The sequence below is a fragment of the Panicum virgatum genome, chromosome 8K, assembly GCF_016808335.1.
Source record: "Panicum virgatum strain AP13 chromosome 8K, P.virgatum_v5, whole genome shotgun sequence".
In the NCBI taxonomy this organism is placed as follows: Eukaryota; Viridiplantae; Streptophyta; class Magnoliopsida; order Poales; family Poaceae; genus Panicum; species Panicum virgatum.
In genome coordinates, this window is record NC_053143.1 from 7,485,537 (window position 1) to 7,496,448 (window position 10,912).

General features: G+C 46.0%; 1 long non-coding RNA gene and 1 pseudogene across 1 annotated transcript; both read right to left on the reverse strand.

Moving 5' to 3' along the window:
• Window positions 1-437: 437 nt before the first annotated feature.
• LOC120643780 lies at window positions 438-2,854 on the reverse strand. The gene is made up of 2 exons (XR_005663176.1): window positions 2,594-2,854; window positions 438-675 (listed from the first exon to the last, which is right to left on the reverse strand). It is a non-coding gene; the product is annotated as an uncharacterized LOC120643780 (long non-coding RNA).
• A 4,156-nt stretch (window positions 2,855-7,010) lies between these two features.
• Window positions 7,011-10,476, reverse strand: LOC120645378 (annotated as a pseudogene).
• Between the last annotated feature and the right edge of the window lie 436 nt (window positions 10,477-10,912).

The following is a 10,912-nucleotide window of genomic DNA, read 5'->3' on the forward strand; positions in this document are numbered from 1 at the left end:
CAGAAGTGGTAGCCTATTCTGGGCTTTTATCGCCCCATAATCACAACAGACGAGGAACACCCTAGTTTATTTTGACCTTTAGTCTTCTCATCATATACTCTTAATACTAGAAGAGAAGGCCCCTGAGAGGCACCGGTGCACGCCGGCTCACCAGGTGTCCTGGCAAAAAGCGTGACGCTGGCCATCGAGGTCTCAGGAGAGACCACCACGTCGCGTCGCGCCCAGCACCGGGTTGTCTAGCCCCGGCGGGAAAATTCACCGTCCACATAATTCCCTGGGCAGCAATTCCCCAGACCTCCCCCACCCCGGTGACTGTTTGGAAGATGGAGGCTCGCGAGGGGGCAGGCCCAGACGACCTCTGGGCTCTCACGTGTAGCCGTAATGCACGCCAGAGTGTTCTGGGCTCTCACGTGTAGCTACCAAATTCTATTATTTCCTTTGACTACCATTAACAAGAATTATATGAAATATTAAAAAATAATTTACATGATTTGTAGCAATATTTTTGTGACAAATAAAAAAAATTGCACAACTATTCAAATTATAGCCCACAATTATTAGATAAATAGATGTAATTCCATCACAGAAATAGGATAGCCTTCCATGATGTCGATCCGGAAATAAACAACACATCGATCTTCTAATGAACGCCAATGGAAGCATAGTACGAAGTACCTGGAACAAGGTCAAATGCAGGTAGCAAAATAGAATTAGCTGTGAAGGCCAAAGGTACAGACTCTTGCATGGAATCATTAAAAGGAGGCAGATACAATGGACGCCAATTGATTTAAGTCATGATTATCTATACTTGGGTGCTAAATTCATTGCTATAGTAAAAAAAATTGTACTAGTAACTAAAACTCTATTGGCTATAGCGCCACTATAGCGGGACGAAGCAAGTGCCGCGACGCTATTGCTAATTTTCACGCTATTGGCACTATCGACGTTATTTCGCGCTATTGCACCGCTAAATGCTAATAGCGCCATAGCGCCGCTATTTCCCTACTTTTGCTACCAGGCCTAAAATAGCTTATGTTATCAAGTATCAACTTATCATCGATTATGTTGGCTGTTATTATGTCGGAAACTCATGGATTATGTTAAAAATTCATGTATTATGTTGGCTATTATTATGTTATTATCAACTTATCATAGTTTTTTATTTTTTCCTGTCACTTGTAAACAAATAGCGCGCTATAGCGGCAGCTAAGCGGAGCAGCAATCAACTAACGCTACTCCGCTTAGCTGCCGCTATAGCGCGGCCATAGCGCAGCGCTATAGCACCAATAGCGGCCAGAAAAGGTCAAACGCTATTTTCAATAGCCCACGATTTTTTTCATTGGCTAGCTCTAAAAGCTAGCTCCAGCAGGAAAGGGAAGCTTTCTTAGCTGAAACTCTAAATCTATTGGCACGAACAGTCTGAATAAAAACACACAAAAACAGTCTGAACATCCTCATCCTCATGTTACCAAAGCAAGCGCGCGCGCGCACACACACACATACATACATACATACATACTGGTCTGCACACCAGCCCTCTAAAAAAGCTATGGCGGGCTATCTAGAACTATAGTCTGAAAGGAAGCTATAGCACCCCCTTTGGCTGGAGGTACAATATCTTCCTCCAAGAACCAAGACATGCTGCAAGTGCAAAGGATTGCCTTCACTGAAACTACTCAGGTACATAAACTTCCTAATTAATGGCACTTCCCTTTATGATAACTAGCCAAATAACTTGGCAATATAAGCTAGAACTGGCACAATTGAAAACAAGAATTGTATACCAAACTGACCACAGATTCAAATATCACTTATTAATGCTTATGTCATACTGTTTCACGTAAACACACAAGCACAAACCAGTTACCAGAGTTCATTAATCCACACATAATTTCAATACAAACAACACATAATCGGAAGTTATGCTTTAGGTGGAAAGCATGCAGAGCAAAAGAAAAGGCATGTGCTGTGCATCAGGAAAACTGAACTAAAAGGAAAAGCAGCTCCATTTTGGTTGCCAGAAACCATTGGGAAAAAACAATTAAATCACCATTTAATTGGAAGGAGACCAAAGTTCAAAGTCATAGCAGAATAAGCTCTATATGCTTACAATGCATCAGAAGATTCAAGCTCTGTTTTATGTTTAGTTTTGAAATATATAATTGAATGGCATTTAGCACAGCACCAAGCAAGTACGAAAGCATAAATTCTTATTCAGTATGGCACATGTCCATACAATGGAGCTACTTGTATCATCTTCCTGAACCTGGTATGTCAACTTGTTATCATTCAATTACTGACAGCAGCTCAGTGTTCAAATACAAATCAAATTTACCAAACAAAGGAAGCTACAGAAATAATTCAAAATCTAGGACAGTTTCCGTGTACAAAAGAAGGCAAATTCTTCAACAAAGAAAAGAGTACACCACAAGAACTGGTTGAACTCCCCAATCACAAACACTCCAACACCAAGGCAATTAAGGATCCATAATGTAGCAAGATAAATTAAGAATCACTGAAATTAGGCCAATAAGTGCCATCGCCAGATCTCACAGATAAAGAAATTGCAAAGGGAAGGAGGAGGAGGACCTACTTGGCGGCGGAGCAGAAACTGCGGATCCGACGAGCGGCGCTGACGAGGGGCGGTGACCACGCGGTGCTGGACGGGGAGACAGACGAGCGGCGCTGGACGGGGAGGCAGACGGCGGCGGCTGGACGGCGAGGAAACGGAGAGGCCGTGGAGGAGATGGAGGGCGGCGCGGCCTGGACGGGGAGGGTGGCGCGGCGGCGCAGCCTGGACGCGGAGGCTGGCGCGGCGGCGTGAGGCGGAGGCGGAGGCGGAGGCGGAGGCGTCGCGCAGGGAAGCGCCGCCCGGACCCAAGAGGTGGGGAGCGCCAGCCCCAGGGAAAACGTGGGGTTAGGGTTGGGCTCCCCCCGCGGGTCGGCTTCCAAAGGCCGGGGAAATCTGGGCCGGGCCTGATTTCCGCGTGGGGCGCCAGCCCGGGGAAAAGGCCGGGAAGGTGGGCTTCCAAACTAGCCCTTATTCTTGTCCGTTCTGGTCTCTCTCTCACTCCGCTCCGCTGCCGAGCCTTCTTGCCAGCCTCGCTGCTCCGACGAGGGCGCTTCGCAGGCCATCGAGCTCTCTCTCGCGGTGCCTCCGTGCTGCCGTTGAGGAGGCCAAGCTGGGAGGTGTGGAAGGGCCAGGGGCATCGCCGTCGAGGAGGCGATAGGACAGAGGTGCAAACGGCAGCCGAGCGCGACGACCACACAGGCGGTGCGGGTGCTCGAGACCACGCAGGAGGCTGTGCGGGCGTCGGCGCCGGGATAGCCGAGGACGCGATGTGCGCGACGTTGGGGGCGAGCTGAGCGACCACTGCACACGCATGGCTGAGTTTGAGGGAATTATCTCTTTTTCTGCTCTGTACATATACATAACTATTAACACAATGGCCCTGTTCAGTTCTTATAAAATTTCCTACAGTATCCGTCGCATCAAATCTTCGAACACATGCGCTCCTATCCAAAACTATCTATTTAGAGATATTCTAATCCTTAAGATCTCTCTTAACCGACTCATCCCAAGTCAGTTTAGGTCTACCTCTATCCCTCTTCACATTATCGACCCGCTCAATAACCCCACTACGCACCGGTGCCTCAGGAGGCCTTTGTTGGACATATCCAAACCATCTCAGCCGATGTTGGATAAGTTTCTCCTCAATTGGTGCCACCCCGACCCTATCCCGAATAACTTCGTTCCGGACTCTATCCCTCCTTATGTGCCCGCAAAACCACCGCAACATCCGTATCTCTGCTACACTCAGTTGCTGGACATGTCGCCTTTTTGTAGGCCAACATTCAGCACCGTATAACATCGCCGGACGAATTGTTGTCCTATAGAACTTGCCTTTTAGCTTTTGTGGCACCCTCTTGTCACAAAGAATGCCAGAAGCTTGTCGCCATTTCAACCAGTCAGCTGAAATTCTATGCCTAACAACTTCATCAATGTCGCCATCCTTTTGTAGCACCGATCCTAAATACCGAAAAGTATCCTTCTGGACAACCACTTGCCCATCTAGACTAACGTCTCCCCCATCATGCCTAGTCGTGCTGAAATCGCACATCATGTACTCGGTCGTGGTCCTACTAAGTCTGAACCCTTTCGACTCTAACGTGTGTCTCCACAGCTCTAACATCCTATTAACCCCTGCTCTACTCTCGTCAACTAGCACCACATCATCAGCAAAGAGCATACACCAAGGGATCTCACCTTGTATATCCCTTGTGATCTCATCCATCACTAAAGCAAATAAATAAGGGATCAATGCTGACTCCTGGTGTAGGCCTATGTTAATAGGAAAGTCAGTGGTGTCGCCATCACATGTCCGGACAAACGTCGTCGCATCCTTGTACATATCCTTAATGAGGGTAATATACTTAATTGGGACTTTGTGCTTCTACAAGGCCCACCACATGATATTTCTCGGTACTTTGTCATACGCCTTCTCAAGGTCAATGATGACCATGTGCAAGTCCTTCTTCTGCTCCCTATATCTCTCCATCAATTGTCGTATTAAGAAAATCGCCTCCATGGTTGACCTTCCAGGCATGAACCCAAATTGGTTTTGGGTCGCACTTGTCACTCTTCTTAGGCGATGCTCGATAACCCTCTCCCAAAGCTTCATCGTATGGCTCATCAGCTTAATCCCATGGTAGTTAGTACAACTTTGAACATCGCCCTTGTTTTTGAAGATAGGTACTAATATACTTCTCCTCCATTCTTCCGGCATCTTGTTTGACCGAAAAATGAGATTAAAAAGCTTAGTTAACCATGCTATTGCTCTATCTCCTAGGCATCTCCACACCTCAATGGGTATACCATCAGGGCCCATCGCTTTACCTCTCTTCATCCTCTTCAAAGCCTCCCCGATCTCTATCTCCTGAATTCTCCTCACAAAATGTCTGTTGGTATCGTCAAAAGAGTCATCTAACTCAAGGGTAGGGCCCTCACTCTCCCCATTAAACAACTTGTCGAAGTACTCTCTCATCTATCCCTGATCTCCTCATCCTTCAGTAGCAGTCGATCTGTCCCATCCTTGATGCATTTGATTTGGTTGATGTCCCTTGTCTTCCGCTCGCGGATCCTAGCCATCCTATAAATGTCCTTCTCCCCTTCTTTCGTGCCTAGCCGCTGATACAGGTCATCATACGCCTTACCCTTTGCTACACTCACTGCCCGCTTTGCAACCCTCTTCGCTAATTTATAGCTCTCGATGTTGGCTGCACTCTTGTCAAGGTGGAGGCGTTTGAAACACTCCTTCTTCTCCTTAATAGCCCTTTGCACCTCGTCGTTCCACTACCAGGTGTCTTTCCCCTCCTATTTGCCTCCCCTACTCACGCCAAACACTTCTGAGGCCACCTTCCGAACACATGTTGCCATCTTTAGCCACATGTCATCTGCGTCTTCTCCTTCTTCCCAAGGCCCCTCACCTAGCATCCTTTCCTTAAACGCTTGTGACGCTTCCCCTCTAAACTTCCACCACTTTGTTCTCGCAATCTTGGCACGTTTGTCCCGATGGACACGTACCCAAAGACGAAAATCTGCCACCACAAGTGTTGAGGGACAACACACTCCCCAGGTATCACCTTACAATCTAAGCAATCACGTCTATCCTCCCTCTTAATAAGGATAAAGTCGATCTGGCTTGAGTGTTGTCCACTACGAAACGTCACAAGATGGGATTCCCTCTTCTTAAACATGGTATTCGCTATCAACAAGTCGTAGGCTAACGCGAAGTTCAACACATCCTCCCCCTCTTGACTCCTTCTACCATAGCCAAAACTCCCGTGCACTCGCTCGAACCCTACATTAGTCGCACCCACATGGCCGTTGAGATCTCCTCCTATGAAGAGTTTCTCGCTGGCAGGCACGGTACTAACCATGCTATCTAGATCTTCCCAGAACTGCATCTTGGTGCTCTCACTAAGGCCTACCTGAGGGGCATAGGAGGATAATCCGGTCGCCTTGCCTTCTAACCTCTACGACTCCATCCTTAAGGCTCCTATCAATCAAGATGCCTACACCATTCCTACCCGGAGTTGCCCCCGTGTACCAAAGCTTGAAGCCAGTATCCTCAACCTCCTTCGCCTTCTGGCCCTTCCATTTAGTCTCCTGAACGCATAGAATATTTACACGCCTCCTAATTGCTGCATCAACTAGCTCTCGCAACTTACCCGTTAGGGACCCTACGTTCCAGCTACCTATACGAATCCTAGTTGGCTCGGCTAGCTTCCTTACCCTTCGCACTCGTCGAGGGAAGTGTGAAGACCCTTGCTCATTTTTCACTACACCCGGGCGCAGATGTAGCGCGCCATTTAGGTGACGACCCGACCCTTGCTCACTTATCATCGTACCCCAGGTCACGATACGACGCGCCCTTGGGGGGATGGCGACCCGGCCCTTGCCCATTTATCACCACACCCGGGTTCCGATGTAGCGCGTCGCTAAGAGGGTTACGCCCCCAACGAGTTTCTTGTGGGTTTCAAATCCATTAGAGTGGCTATTTTTTATGTTGGTTTGCCAAAATCTAACGCAACCCTCCTCCTTTACCCGGGCTTGGGACCGGCTATGCTGAGACGACTCAGGAGAGAGAGAGTCTTCCCGTCAACATAGGCGGAGTTATTATAGGACTGGTTTTAGATGAGCAAAAATCCAGGGGGGTCAGGTTTGAAAGCATAAACAGAGTCTCCAAAGAAACCAAGAATAAAGTGAACTGAAAATAAATTATCGAGGTTTAATGTGCATATTACCTCTGACGGTTCAAACCACACATCCGGGTCAAATCTGTAGTATGCCTGTACAACTGAAAGCATTACTATGAAGGACAACAGAACACAATAAAAAAATATCAATAAGAAATTGCCATTCAACAGAAGGGGTGAAGGAATTCATCACCTTTGGTTTTTCTATCACTCTACTTCGAAGGCTTGAAGAACGTTCTTCAAGCTGTTACTCAGAAAATCCAGTACCTAAATGCATCAAGATTTAAAGAATGAAGAGAACTCAAAGTAGCAGCTTGAGTTTTTCATTTTTTTTAAAAAAAATCTACCTATGTTGCATATTGTTTGGTATTCTTCGTTTTGCTCATCATAACATGCCAGGAGGAATGATCCAAAGACACCTAATATACACAAGGGCGGAAGAAACAGGCATTAGTAGAGGAAAAAAATTAAAGCAATCGAGCTTTTTAAAATTGCCAAATTAACAGACAGAAACAGTTGTAGGAAGAAATACAAATAGAAATGTTCAAATTTAGTTCACTTTCAGTGTGCAAGATGAAAAAGAACCATGTACCTGTTCGTTTTCCTCTCCCATAAAAGGCAGCAATCGGTACTAAGTCCAAAGAGTATCCAATGCTGCCCAAAAGAAAAGGAATACACCACTTCTTCGAAAGAGTTGTAAAGATGATGCCAGATATTCAATGCAAAGGAATAATTAGACCTCTGGAGAAAGAAGAACACATGTGTGTGCTCTGTGTGATTCAATACCACGAAATTTTATATTTAATAGCTTCAGAGTAGAATACTCCTTTGGTTTTCTGAAGATACATACGAGCCACATATTCTAGGAAAAAATAATGCTCCCTCCATCTTTAAGTATACGACATTAAGGGCAAAATAACTCGTCCTTGACGTTATATATTTAAAAACAAAGGGGCTGAAAACTGATAGCAACCATGGGATAGCACAAATAAGGTAATTCAGTAGCAAAACAAAATGATATCTATCGTACATTGAGAGTCTACAGGACAGAAGTACAGTTACTCTCGACGAATTTTGAGTTGTACCGGGAGAAGAGGTTGTCCATTTATGTAAAGAATATCAAAGCTAAAAGTATAGACTGAAACTTTGATGTCATTTATGATAACACCCTTGCGGGCCCTTGCGCTAAGTATCTGCAGAGGAGAAACAATCATGGGGATTCTCTAAGGCTATAACTACAATTGCATTATTTTTGTGCTTCTTCAGTTGGAAACTACAGAATTATAAATTTACAATGGTAGGCGAAAATATATGAATTATGAAACGATATATACCTAGAAATCGCATCAACAACATCTGGATACTTTCCGGTGTTTCTTTCAGCATTCCGACTATAAATCTCTCCTGATCCATCCTCCATGAAAAGTATCTAGATTCCATATTATGACGTGTCAACTGAGATGAACATGGGTCAAAATATAAGAAGGGCTAAACAGTCATGAGGCTTGATAATACTTGAGCCCTTTCCCCATCATACTTGTACTCACAAGTATACTCAAGACCCTGAAACTTATCAATGATCTCCGAGACAGATTTCATTGCTTTTGCTAACATAGGGCCAACAGGGACACCTATGGAAAATTTGCATATGTCTCTGGAAGCTTCCAAACTCCAACATCAAGTAATGCTAGGACAATTTTATTGTAGATTGGAAGAACTGAATATACTTGTTCAATTATTTTTTGCAGCCTTCAAGAATACTATAAGAATCATTAAGTGACCATTCACAATTGGAATTCATGCAAATCCTTTAGTACAATGTTAGGAGTAAACGGTGTTCACTTGTCAACATCAAATCAACAAGGGAATATTAGGTGCAAACCAACCCCTTCGTGCAAACTTTAATTTGAACCACCGGATTAACATCCAAGGGGCATAATTTTACAATTAACCGCCCGCCTCTAATCACACTTTTGTAAATCCCCCCTCCCACTCCCTCTATGCACCCCTTGGATGTTGATCCGGTGGCCCAGATTGAAGTTTGCACGGTTTGTATGAAGGGGTTGGTTTGCACCTGATATGTTCCCAATCAACAATGCTCCACACATAAGCAACAGAAACTTGGATAAGTTGAGTTATAGGTTTAGTATTATGCATAAGATTGAACTACCGGATGCCCCTATAGGAGGATTTTTTTTTAAAAAAAACATGGAAGTCACAAAAACTTTGTTCATGTCCATGTTCAAGGAAACAAGGTGGCAACAATATGTTACTACATTGATTTTTCTAAATACATCCAAGCATTTACATGCTCAAAATTTGCTAAAAATTGATTTATAACAGGGAAAGTATTAAGGATGTTGAAGAAACATGTAAGCGATATGATTAGTAAATAGAAAATGGGCCCCTGATATACCTGTTCGCCAACAACATTTAGAACGGAAATTAATGACCCTTTTTTGTGTATGTATACGTATGCATCTATTTCTATTATGAATCTATATGATCCATAGCTCGCAAGAAACAGAAAATTATGGACACAACTGCTTGAAGAGGATGCTGCTGCATGCTTTGTCTTACTCATCTATTTCCGTACAATAAATGTTCTTCATTGTCTAGATTCTAGAGGACAAAATTAGGCAACATGGAAAATCTGAAGGTTGTTCACACGCACATTGAATCAAATTAAAGCTGTTCATTATGGTATAGGTTAAAATTAAAACCGAGAAGCTAATATAAAGCTAATGAGCAACAATGGCCATGCATGCGGATCGAGGGAGTGGCATGTTGCTCACCGGATCATAAGTATATATTGTTACATCTAAAAGTTATCACAACAGCCAGTAAAAAGTAGGACTACTGAAACATAAGATAGCAATGCAAATACATGAAGTTTTACACCCAAAGCAATTCCATGAAAGAAACTTACTATGATGGAACAAGTGCAGTGTAGACTAAGCCTGCCTCCATAAGTTCACCAAGCACAAGAATGCCTCTTCCGTAATGTGAACCTTCCAGGCAATGAGAAACACTTTCAGGGACATCCAAAAAACGTTTCAGTTGAGAAATGACACAGTAACTGTCAGGTCTCCTAATTGTAACTTTGTAAGCGCCTGTAGGTGCTTGCTTCTTTCTCTTTTATTGGGCCACAGTTTTCAATCGTACTTGCTTCTCGGAAAATACATGCAGAAAAGTGCCACCTTGATTTCACGTCATGGCCAATATTGACATTGTTCTCCGCTGAAATTTACACTTGTCAAGGAGTAGTGGTCACGTTAGCCATCAGAATACCCTCCCGCAGCACCTCCGCCATGCTCCTTGTCCTCCGCGACGATGACCTCCTCCACTCCGGTACCCTCGTGCTCCATGTCGCTGCTGCTGCTGGCTCCCCGTTCCGGGCACCGGCGTCTTCCTCTTCCGGGCGCCACCGCCGTTGTTGCTGCTGGCTCCCCCAGTGGCGTTCATCCTGCCCCTCCCCGACGCGGTGATCTCGTCGTCCTGGAGGTTTATGGACACGCGCAGCTGCTTCACCGTGGACTGCGGGCCCTGCGCCTTCAGGATCCGATGCTGATTAAATGGATGAGAACGCACCTGGTGCTGAATCCAGCGCTGTCGCCGGCGAGGAGGAGGTGGAGGCCCGCCTCTTGCCGCGGGACTCGCGGACGGGGATATCCTCGACCATGAGTGCCGGGAGGATTCGTCGTCCCACCCGGCCATCGCGGCGGTCGATCGGAACCGTGGGCCAAGCTGGGCAGCATCGTCCCACCGCCGCCATAGGGTGACGCGCCGCAGATCTGGGACTGTCCGCCGCGTCTCTCGGGGTGGCGACTCGAGCGCCGGCCGCGCGGGCGCGAAAACGCCCTCCGCCCCTCAAAGGCGTCCCTGCTCCGCCTCATCATCCCATCCCTCCTCCCCTCGTCCTCGCAGCACAGATGAGAAGGTGTAGCCGAGGGATGGCGTCGCGGATCGGAGGAGAATGGAAGCTGTGGATCGCTCACCTTCCAAACTGTGATTGATTGGCTGATTTCACGGAGCGATGGGAGGCAGCGATGGGCGGGTACGCGCGAGGACGACGTGAGAAAAAACACCGAAGTTTGGCGGAATCATTTTTCTTTCGCTGGTTTTTTCGGTCTGCCAGGGTGCCGTCTCGCGA